Raw genomic sequence first — 12,349 nt, forward strand, 5'->3', positions numbered from 1 at the left:
TACTCGTTCATAATACAATTCAAACACCTGATCAGGGATAGCTTCTCAACTCTGCTGAGGGAGAGTTAATTGTTCTCTTTGTGTCACCAGTGTGTCTGGTGTATGAATAAATATATACCAGCATAGTGTTGATGGCATTACTACAGATTTTATCTACCTGTCTGTCTTTCCACCTAGGCTGTGGGCATTTTGTGAGCAGAGGCCATGACTCTGTATTCCTAGCATCCAGCTCAGGACCTGGTACATTTTTAATAAACATTATTTGAAGGAATGAATAACTGGGGTGCAGTCATACCTTCAGTTCAGTGTTTCTAAAAAGTGGTTCAAGGACTTACTGTTACAAAAATACCCAGGGTCTTATAAAAAACTTCAGGTTCCTGGGCCCAACCCTAGATGACCCCAAAGAGAATTCCAGAGGGAGATTCTGAAATCTGCACTTTAAACCAACTCACTGGGTATTTTGAAAGCTAAAAGCTGCTATTTTGGGGGTCTTTGAGACACATGGGAATTGTAAAAGAAAGAAACTGCTAGTCTTAAGGTGATTTTCTTCTACTACCCACTTTATAGTTTTTTGCCTACCCCTCAGCCATGGCTATTCTTTAGATCTTATTTTCTCCCTATTTCCCAGTCTTCAGTTCCTAGTCTGTTTTGTAACAAGAACCCAGACAATAGCAATCAAGAACACCTCATCTTCTGATCCTCACAATAATCCTGAGGTCCATTACACCTCAAGTTGATGAAGGTGTGAGGGACATAATATTACTTATTGCCAAGACAGACTGCCTCTGCCTCGGGGTTTGAGGGCATTTTCCATGGAATAAAGAACAGACTTGTGTTGATGGCCTTGATGGAGGTTACTTTGGCTACTCAGAAGCCCTTTTCACTCATTTTTCTCTAACTCTGTTCTGGGGATCTGAGGTTGCTGGACAGCTAATGCCAAGAAAATGTCAGCCAGTGATACGAGAATTCCTCTATTGGAACAGGATTATTCTGGCCAGAGATGGCTTCACGAGAATGGAATGAGGCCTTCTCATGGGCAGTCAGGATTGATAGTCTTCACAGACTCACCATCCAAGGACAAACAGACTTATCATCAGAGGGCAGAGCTGAAAAGGGAAATGAGACTTTCCTTCATTCTTCCTTCTCATTGGTACTCTATATATGATCCTCAAGAACAACAAAATTAAAGAACAAAAAATTACTTATTTTTCTAAATAAAAATAAGTCTGGGCCTGAGTTCCCCTCCTTGCCCTCCTGCTCCATCCCCCACCCCTGCCCAAGTTTGGAGACAGTCCAATTTAGTCATTGTTGCCAGCGAGTCCATTATTTTACTTTGTTATAATCCAAAGGTCATAGTTCAGAAACTTGGAGATACTCATGGCTATGACTGTGCTGAGGAGGGAGGGTGAGAAGCTTACACCCTCTATGCCATCATCAGGCCTGGAGTGCTTTTGCAAAGACATCTGCTTTTCTGTTCTCTGCCATTCACTGGAAGCCAGACAGAAGGCTTCCTAAGTCCCAGGGTCCTGGATGGCAAATCTTTCTCACTTGTAGAAATGCTCAACCTGCACTTTTCTGAAACTCAGGGAAACTGTGGTGCAGACTATCACTTCTACCTGCAATTTAAAGCGTTAGTTCTGTCTTGTGTGTTTCTGATAGAACCCAGCCTTGGTAGGTCTTAAGCAGGCCTGTTCACCAGCCTGCTTGTGGAAAGCAACTCCCAGAGTTTTATGTTTTTAATTTTTAAAGATATTTTTCATATAGTTTATTGTCAAGTTGGTTTCCATATAACACCCAGTGCTCTTCCTCACAAGTGCCCTCCTACATGACCATCACCCCCCCTTCCTTTTTCCCCCTTCCCCTTCAGCCCTCAGTTCATTTTCAGTACCCAAGAGTCTCTCATGATTTGCCTCCCTCCCTTTCCCTAATTCTTTTTCCTCCTTCCCCTTCCCATGGTCCTCCATTAGGTTTCTCCTGTTAGACCTATGAGTGCAAACATATGGAATCTCTCCTTCTCTGCCTGACTTATTTTGCTTAGCATGACACCCTCGAGGTCCATCCACTTTGTTACAAATGGCCAGATTTCATTCTTTCTCATGGCCATGTAATATTCCATTGTGTATATATAAACCATATCTTCTTGATCCATTCATCAGTTGATGGAATTTAGGCTCTTTCCATGATTTAGCTATTGTTGACATTGCTGCTATGAACATTGGGGTACATGTGCCCCTATGCATCAGCACTTCTGTATCCCATGGGTAAATCCCCAGCATTGCTATTACTGGGTCATAGGGGAGTTCAATTTTTTTGAGGAACCTCCACACTGTTTTCCAGAGGGGCTGCACCAGTTTACATTCCCACCAACAGTGTAGGAAGGTGCCCATTTTTCCACATCCTCACCAGCCTCTATAGTCTCTTGATTTGTTCATTTTAGCTACTCTGACTGGCGTGAGGTGGTATCTCAGTGTGGTTTTGATTTGTATTTCCCTAATGATGAGTGATGCTGAGCATCATTTCGTGTGTCTGTTGGCCAACCTGATGTCCTCCCTGGAGAAGTGTCTATTCATGTCTTCTGCCCATTTCTTCAGTGGATTATTCATTTTTCAGGTGTGGAGTTTGGCGAGTTCCTTGTAGATTTTGGATACTAGCCCTTTATCCGATATGTCATTTGCCACTATCTTTTCCCATTCCTTCGGTTGCCTATTAATTTTTTTGATTGTTTCATTTGCAGGTGCAGAAGCCTTTTATCTTGATGAGGTCCTAATAGTTTATATTGGTTCTTGATTCCCTTGCCTTTGGGGATGTGTCGAGTAGGAATTTGCTGCGATTGAGGTCAAGGAGGCTGCTTCCTGCTTTCTCCTCTAGGCTTTTGATGGTTTCCTATCTCCCATTCAGGTCTTTCAACCATTTTGAGTTTATTTTTGTATATGGTGTAAGAGAATGGTCTAGTTTCATTCTTCTGTGTGTTGCTGTCCAGTTCTTCCAGCACCACCTATTAAAGAGGCTGTCTTCTTTCCATTGGATACTCTTTCCTGTTTTGTCAAAGATTAATTGGCCATACATTTGTGGGTCCATTTCTGGGTTGTCTATTCTATTCCAATGGTCTATGTGTCTGTTTCTGTGCCAATACCGTACTGTCTTGATGATGACAACTTTGTAGCAGAGGCTAAAGTCTGGGATTGTGATGCCTCCCGTTTTGGTTTTCTTCTTCAATATTACTTTCAGTATTTGGGTTTTTGTGTGTGTGTTTGTGTGGTTCCATATGAATTTTAGGGTAGTTTGTTCTAGCTTTGAGAAGAATGCTGGTGCAATTTTGGTTGAGATGGCATTGAATGTGTAGATTGCTTTGGGTAATAATGACATTTTAATGATGCTTATTCTTGTGATCCTTCAGCATGGAATGTTTTTCCATTTCTTTGTGTCTTCTTCAATTTCTTTAATAAGTTTTCTATGTTCATCGTACAGGTCTTTTCCAACTTTGTTAGGTTTATTCCTAGGTATATTATGGTTTATCCTGTAATTGTGAATGGGATCAGTTTCTTGATTTCTCTTTCTGTTGCTTCATTATTGGTGTATAAAAATGCAACTGATTTCTGTACGTTGATTTTGCACCCTGTGACTTTGCTGAATTCATGGATCAGTTCTAGTAGGCTTCTGGGGGCGTTGGTCGGGTTTTCCATGTAGAGTAACATGTCTTCTGTGAAAAGTGACAGTTTGACTTCATCTATGCCAATTCTGATGCGTTTTATTTCCTTTTGTTTGTCTGATTGCTGATGCTAGGACTTTCAGCAGTAGGTTAAACAACAGTGGTGAGAGTGGACATCCTTGTTGTGTTCCTGATCTCAGGGGGAAAGCTCTCAGTTTTACCCCACTGAGGATGATATTAGCTGTGATCTTTTCTGACCCGGCCCACAGGTCAGTCAGTGCAGGTCCTGAGGGAGGGAGTGAGAATTGGGGGGCAGAGAGCACAGAAAATGGAGGCAAGACAAGTCTCTGATCAAGCCTCGTTTATTGAGAGAAGACACAGTCTTTTAAAGGCAGAACACGGGCAGCTTGACGTAAGTCAGTTGCTAAGAAACAAGGGCAAGGATAAGGGAGAAACTAAAACTGCAGATTCAGCATAGCACAGTGCCTGGGAAACTGATAGGAAGGCCCAGCCTACAGGCCCTGAGCCTGGGAAACCGATAATGCAGCTCCGCTGAGCTGGGAGTGATGATGCAGTTCTGCTGAGCTGGGAGTGATAACACAGCTTTGCAGGGCTGGGAGTAACAATGCAGCTCTGCTCTGTGCATTGTTACTCCCAGCCCTGTGGGCTGCTGATCTTGCAAGGTCGAGGCACATCTCTTTTCTTCTCCAGTAGCTCCCGACACTTTTCATAAATGGCTTTTATAATGTTTAAGTAAGTTCCTTCTATTCCGACTTTTTTTTTTATTAAGAAAGGATGCTTCTTTTTTTTTTTTTATTAAGAAAAATGCTTTTTCTGCATCTATCAACAGGCTCATATGATTTTTATCTTTTCTTTTGTTAATGTGATGTATCACATTGGTAGATTTGCGAATACTGAATCAGCCCTATAACCCAGAAATGAATCCCACTTGATCATGGTGGATAATTCTTTTTATGTGCTGTTGAATTCGATTTGCTAGTATCTTGTTGAGTGTTTTTGCATCTGTATTCACTAAGGATACTGGCCTGTAGTTCTCTTTTTTTTATTGGATCTCTGTCTGGTTTGGGAATCAAAGTGATGCTGGCTTTGTAGAATGAATTTGGAAGTTTTCCTTCTATTTCTATTTTTTGGAGTAGCTTAAGAAGAATGGGTATTAACTTCGTTTTAAATGTCTGGTAGAATTCCCCTGGGAAGCCATCTGGCCCTGGGCTCTTATTCATTGGGAGATTCTTGATAACTGATTTGATTTCTTCACTGGTTATGGGTCTGTTCATATTTTCTATCTCTTCCCATTTGAATTTTGGCAGTGCATATGTGTTTAGGAATTTGTCCATTTCTTTTAGATTATCCAGTTTGTTGGCTTACGATTTTTCATAGTAATCTTTGATTATTGCTTGTATTTCTGAGGGATTGGTTGTAATAGATCCATTTTCATTCATGATTTTGTCTATTTGGGTGTTCTCTCTTTTTTTACTGAGGAGCCTGGCTAGAGGTTTATCAATTTTGTTTATTTTTTCAAAAAACCAACTCTTGGTTTCATTAATCTGTTCAACTGTCATTTTAGATTCTATATTGTTTATTTCTGCACTGATCTTTGTTATTTCTCTTCTTCTTCTGGGTTTGGGGTGCTCTTTCTGCTCCCTTTCTAGTTCGTTCCTTAGGTGCTTTATTAGATTTTGAATTTGTGCTTTTACTATTTTGTTGAAATAGGCCTGGATTGAAATATACTTTCCTCTTAGAACTGCCTTTCCTGCATCCCAGAGAATTTGGATTGTTGTATTTTTGTATTCATTTGTTTCCATATATTTTTTTAAGTTCTTCTCTAATTGCTTGATTGGCCCAATCATTCTGTAGTAGGGTCATTTTTAACCTCTACATTTTGGGAGGTTTTCTAGACTTTCCTAGGAGTGATTTCAAGTTTCATAGCATTGTGATCTGAAAGTGTGCATGGTATGACCTCAATTCTTTTAATATTTATGGAGGGCTGCTTTATGCCCCAGTATGTGATCTGTCTTGGGGAATGTGCCATGTACACTTAAGAAGAAGGTGAATTTCCTAGCTTCACGATGCAGAGTTCTAAATATATCTATCAACTCCATCTGTTCCAATGTGTTATTCAGGCCTATTGTTTCTTTAGTGATTTTCTGTTTGGTTGATCTATCCGTTGCTATAAGTGGAGTATTAAAGTCACCTACAATTAGCACATTCTTATCGATAAGATTGTTTCTATTTGTTATTGTTTCATGCATTTGGGTGCTTCCAAATTCGGTGCATAGATGTTTATAATTGTTAGCTCTTCCTGATGGAGAGACTCTGTAATTATTATATAATGTCCTTCTTCATCTTCTATTACTGCCTTTACTTTGAAGTCCAGTTTGATATAAGTATGGCTACTCTGGCTTTCTTTTGACTACCAGTCACATGATAGATATTTCTCCATCCCCTACTTTAAATCTGAAGGTGTCCTCAGGTCTAAAATGAGTCTCTTATAGACAGAAAATAGATGGGTTTTGTTTTTTTATCCATTCTGCTACCCTGTGTCATTTGATTGGAGCATTTAGTCCATTTACATTCAGTGTTATTTTTGAAAAATGTGGGTTTGGATTCATTGTGTTCTCTGTACAGATAATGTTTGTAGTGGTGTCTCTGGTACCTTGTATTCCTTGCAACATTTACCTCGTAGAGTCCCTCTTAGGATTTCTTGTAGGGCTGGTTTGGTGGTGATGAATTCTCTCAATTTTTGTTTGGGAACACCTTTATCTGTCCTTCTGTTCTGAATGACAGACTTGCTGGATAAAGGATTCTTGTCTGCATATTTTTTCTGTTCATCACATTGAAGATTTCCTGTCATTCCTTTATGGCCTGCCAAGTTTCGTTAGGTAGGTCTGTAACCACTTTGATAGGTTTCCCTTTGTATGTTAGGGCCCTTTTATCTGTAGCTGCTTTCAGAATTCTTTCTTTATCTTTATCTTTTGCCAGTTTCACTATGATATGTTGTGCTGAAGGTCAATTCAAGTTATGTCTTAAGGGGGTTCTTTGTGCCTCTTGGATTTCAATGTCTATTTCTTTCCCCAAATTCAGGAAGTTCTTGGCTATAATTTGATCAAGCACCCCTTAAGGACTTTTTTCTTTTTCTTCTTAAGGAATTCCTATGATATGGATATTGTTGCATTTTATAGTATCACTCAGGTCTCGAATTCTCCTTTCATGCTCCTGTATCAATTTCTTTCTCTTTTCTTGGCTTCCTTTTTTTTTCTAGACCTGTGTCTTTTAATTCACCTATTCTCTCTGCCTCTTCAATCCGTGCAGTGGCACCCTCCATTTTATTATGCACCTAATTTATAGTCTTTTTTAACTCATCATATGTATTTTGAAGGTCCATAGTCTTTGTATCAATAGCTTCTCTATTTTTTTCAAGCCCAGCGATTAATTTTATGACAATTGTTCTAAATTCTTGTTCAGTTATGTTGCTTATATCTGTTTTGAGCAGTTCTGTGGCTGTGACTTCTACCTGGAATTTCTTTAAAGGGGAGTTCTTTTGTTTCATCATTTTGGCTAGCTTTCTGTCTATCAGTTTTAAAGCTTGTTATGCACTCTGCATCTGTGAGTATTGGTATATTAAAGGAGGCTCATTGACTGTCCAGGGCCTGTCCATTCAGAAAGTGTTCTTTTAATGGTGTCTCTCAGTTCCTCAGATTCTTATTGTGCCTTTGATTATTTTATTTCCCTACTCAGTGATATTTGGGACTCTCCACCATGTGTACTTTGTCTTGTTTCTTGAGATAGCCCTGAAAAGGAAAACAGACAGACAAACACACAGGGAGCAAGAGCATGCAACTGCACAGACAAATCAAACAAACAAGGAAACTAAAAGGGGAAAGAAAGAAAAGAATAGAAAAAGAAAAGAAAAGGAAAAGGAAAAGAAACAGAAAAAAGCGGGGTGGGGTTGGGGGCCAGAAACAAAAGACAATTGGCAGTCTAAGAGCATATAACCAGCTCAGGGGAGAGAGAAGAATGAGATAAGGGAAAATATATCTGGATGGACAAAAAAAAAAAAAAAAAGAGAGAGAGAGAGAGAGCAAAAGAAAGGAAGAAAGGAAGAAAGAAAGAAAAAGGCACTCTCCTGTACTGATGGCCCTGCCTTGGTGATTGTGGGGAGAATAATAGTGGTGCCCCAAGCTCTCCTTGAACCAAGAGTTGCAACTACTCTTTTTGAGTCCAATCTCCCTGTGTGGCTGGCGGGCCAAGTTGTACTTTCTAAGTTCCCCCTCGCTTCCAAATCTTAGTCCATGCACTTTAATGCTACCACTGGAGATGAGATGTACTCGCACTGGCGGCTGGCCTCCCAGCCGTGATCACGTGGGGGAAGGGGGCTGTTTCTCCTGGTGCCACTGCTGCTCGAGATGAGATGCACTCCCTCTGGTGCCAGCTGGGATCCTGTAGGGGGAAGGGGCCATACCTCCTGGTGCCACCTGGAACGGGCGCTGCTGCTGCCAAGCCCAAGGAAGAAGTCGCCAGTTAGATGGGATTGATTTCTCTCCCAGCGCCCAGGGGTTATATATGGGGTGACAATATCTCCATCCCTGGGACGAGTCTTTTATCTCTTCTCTAGAGACAGTTCTATGAGTGTTTTCAGTCTCTCTGTCTCTCCGGGGCACCACGCACCCTCCCTGTGTTGGGCTGCGGCTTCCACCCCTCCGGACCCCCGGGGCTTGGTCCCTTTTTAACTTTCCCCGTTGGTACTCACTCACTCAGGCATTTTTGAGGTTGTCTTCTTTTTGGAGTCTGTGAGTTTTCCTCCCACTCTTGCAGATCAGAGTATTGTTGCTTCAGTCCTTCTCAGTTTCATAGATCTGGAAGGGCGAAGACTACAGAGCTCCGTACTTCTCTGCCATCTTGCCCTCCTTGCCCCCGGAGTTTTAGAGACAGCTGGAGGTAGGGAAAGGAAATTATTCTTTTAAATCCCTACAGTAAAAGAGCCCCAAACAATAGTTGTTGTTGTTGTTGATGATGATGTTTTACCTTGCTAACTCACCTTATTATATAAACCCCAAAGGAAAAACAAGGTGGGCATAGATTGGTTTAAGAGACTTGCCAGACCTCAGATATAATTTTTGCCTCTGACTTGGTAGCTCTAGGGGTCCCTTTGCCTTCATTTTAGTCTTCCTTTGGGTGAGAGATAGACAGGCAGGTCCTTTTAATGAGCAGAGTTGTGTCTTTGCTCTCTAGCTGATCATGTTAATAGTCATCATCTAGAATAGGACAAATCTACCTTTAATTCTTACAACTCCACAGGATATTATCATCCCCATTTTAACAGATTAGTCTCACAGAGGTTGAATAATTTTCTTATACAGGCATTAAATAGTTGAGACAGGATCTGAACTAATGTCTATGTTCTTTCTAACATTTTCCTAAGTCTTTTACCATTATATTTAAAACACAACTTCCCATACTGGCCTTACCATGAACTTTGAATTGGTGCAATATTCACTAAAACAAAACCCCTAAACTCTGTTGTTATGAATCCAAGGAATATAGAATAACTTGAACAATTCTTGCTGCATTACAGTGGAAAATATATTATTAGTTTATTTTTATTAATATCCGTAGTTAATTCCCTGATTTCTTCTTACATTTCTGGTTTGTAGATAATTAAACACATCCTCTTCTCTACTCATGAGTATAAGCTGGGCATCCTACTGAGGTCTGCAGGCCACGTGTGTCATTCTGTGTCTTTCTTCTCCTACGTATGTCTTCATAACATTGGGGTCAGGTGATTGGAGGACTTTGTTAGTCCAGTCAATAATATAAGTGTTTTCAACTCAGCTACTAAATGATTTCCTCCTCTATTGAGGCTTGGCAGATTTTTCCTTCTGCATCGTCTGATTTTCTTTAGATTGTAACATGGCTATTTTAATCACAGTACACTGTGTTACTGGTTGAGGTAATCAAATCACAGTTCCTAGGGTGAGTGCTGGAAAAGCGTCATTGGATTTGGTTCATCTCCTGTCCATTGTATTTCTTGGTTTTCATATTTAAGCTTCTGTATTTTTTTTTTTTAGCAATGATTGTTTTGCAGATTGCCCCACAAAAGCAAATTGGCTGGCTCGCTTTTTGGTAACATTCTTTAAAATGTGACTATTCTGTTTTATAGACTAGGTAACAGATAGGAAATTGGAAGTTGTATTACAAGGGGGAAATGGAGTGCTATTTGAAAGAGATGGCTTTCCTTACCCAAATAGTAAGTCAATAGATACTTTACTTTTTCATATAAGGTGCTGATTATACACAATGCTGAAAACTTCATAACCCTTTATGTGAAAATTATTCTTCTATCCAGGGATCCAGTTGAAATTGGAGGGTACATTCTGCACAGTCCACACAGCTGATTGGATTGGGAAGGGCATCTGGCCTTACTACAGTAGTGGACCATAAGAGGGGCTCAGAACAAAATATCTGCCTAAATAGGGAGAATATGGACTAACTACCAACTTGATCACCATCTTTTAGAAATCTGAACAGGGTAGTACAGCAAAGATCAAGCAGGTGTAGAAAACCATGAAGTAGAGACAGGTCGTGGTGGAACATGAATGAGGGTATTACAAGCATGGAGAAGCTGGAAGGAATAGAGCTGCAGGAGGAGTGAAAGGCACAGAGAGGAACAGGCTGGGAGGGAGTAGCTGGGGCCCCTGGATGAGCAAACCCTCTGATCACAGTGGAAGAATCAGTGCCTGGGTAACCTCAGGTCTTGGTTTTGGTGTGAAACTGGGCTTTTCTTTCTGGGCTTCTGGGAAGTCTGTTGACATTTGTGATTCCTGCCTACTCATTTTGTGTGCCTCCTGACAATAAACTCCATGTTCTCTGAAGGAGTTTTACATTTTTCAACTAACTAGCATGTCCAGTACTCATTTTGAATACTATTTTTATCATCAGTTCAAATTCATTCTTTTATTCATTAGTGCAGGATGTAGAAAGGAAATAGCAGAAATTTATTTTTAAGCATAATTCTACTGGTATGAAAGACATAGGGTTTGTTCATTTTAGCCTTCTTTACGAGGAACTTAACGTGAGATACATTTTCTGGGCATGAAAGCAAGCCAAGAGAAGAGACAGCAATCAATACATGGTGATTATATCTTATAAGATCCAGAATGATCCTTTAGGTAAGAATTAATCAGTTAGATGATGAACTATACTCACAGGTTTAAGTTTTGTTTATTCAGCAATGTCTCATCTACTCTGCATTATAGGTTAGGGAAGTTAGGAGGAATTGTCCCTTCACAAGGTTAGAGTTCTGTTGAGCTTCCCTTTTTGGATATAACTTAGAAAGAGCAATCTTGGACATAATGCAGGCATGATGGAGATTTGCTTTTACATTTCTGGGGTAGGGAAGAAATAGAGCAAGTGGCTGAGAATATGGACTGTTGATTAAAAAATCCAGCTCCACCATGTACTATGTGTGAGCTCAGTCAAGTCCCTTAATCTTTAATTTCCTTATATGCAGAATGGAGATAATTGTGTCAAGCATTTAGTGTTGATGCTGCAAAAATTAAATGAAATGATATATTAAAGGACCAAGCACAATACTTAGCATTGAATAAGGGCTTAAATGAATAGTTGTGATGGTAGTAGAATATGTTGCAGTTATTGTGTTTGTTGTAATTATTACTGTTGCTGGATGGTGTAGTCCAGAGAGTGGCTAGCTACTGCCCAAAGGCCAAATTGGGCCTGCCACCTGTTTTTGTAAATACAGTTTTAATGGGAGACAGCCATGCCTTCTCATTTGCTTATTGTTTCTCTTTGCTTTCACACTACAGCAGAAGAACTGAATGGTTGTGACAGATCGTATGGTCCACAAAACCTAAGATATGTACTATTTGGCTCTTTGCAGATGCTGTTTTCTGATCTTTGGCATAGTAGATTGAGGAAACAGTAAAAGCTTAGCAATCATACAGCTCTGAACTTGAATTCTGAATCTAGTTGTGAGCTTAGAAAAACTGGGCCTGAGATCCAGTTTCCTCACTGGATACAATGTACAATGAGATACATAGACATACATATCACTGTGATTACGTATGTGAATGCCCTTAGTACAAAATAGTTGCTCAATAAAGAGTGATGTTAGTGTCTTCCTTTTACATTCCTCCTTCTGCTTTCCTTCCTACTATATGGAAGGCAGTTGGATTGCTCTGGGTTTAATTTCACGATTTCAAAAAGATAGCAAACCACTGTAGTTTATGTTCATATACACGTTATCATCCACCTACAAGTAGCTGGCTTTACTTTGCCTGAATTCTTAGAACCAAGTAGGACCACTCAGAGCCCTTAGCAACACAAGTTGTTACCGAATTCAAGTAAAAAAAATATTCTTCTCCAAGGGGAACGTGGTTTGTCTTTCCAAGTCATTGGCAAGTTCAAATTCATTAAGCAAATTTCTTAAACCACAAGATTATATAAATGCACCTATAGGTTCAGTGTTTTATTTATTATGCTTAACATGAATTGAGATAACATGATATTTGCATCATGATTACCATTATAACTCCAAGGATGACAAGTTGTTCTTCTCAAGTGGTGCAAGGTGGATAAGTCTATCTGGTGGACAGATGGAGGATCAAATGTGAGTCAGAACTTCCACATCCTACTCTAGACAAGTATGGGGATGGATTTATCAAG

This window comes from Suricata suricatta, chromosome 4 (assembly GCF_006229205.1).
Source record: "Suricata suricatta isolate VVHF042 chromosome 4, meerkat_22Aug2017_6uvM2_HiC, whole genome shotgun sequence".
Classification (NCBI taxonomy): domain Eukaryota; kingdom Metazoa; phylum Chordata; class Mammalia; order Carnivora; family Herpestidae; genus Suricata; species Suricata suricatta.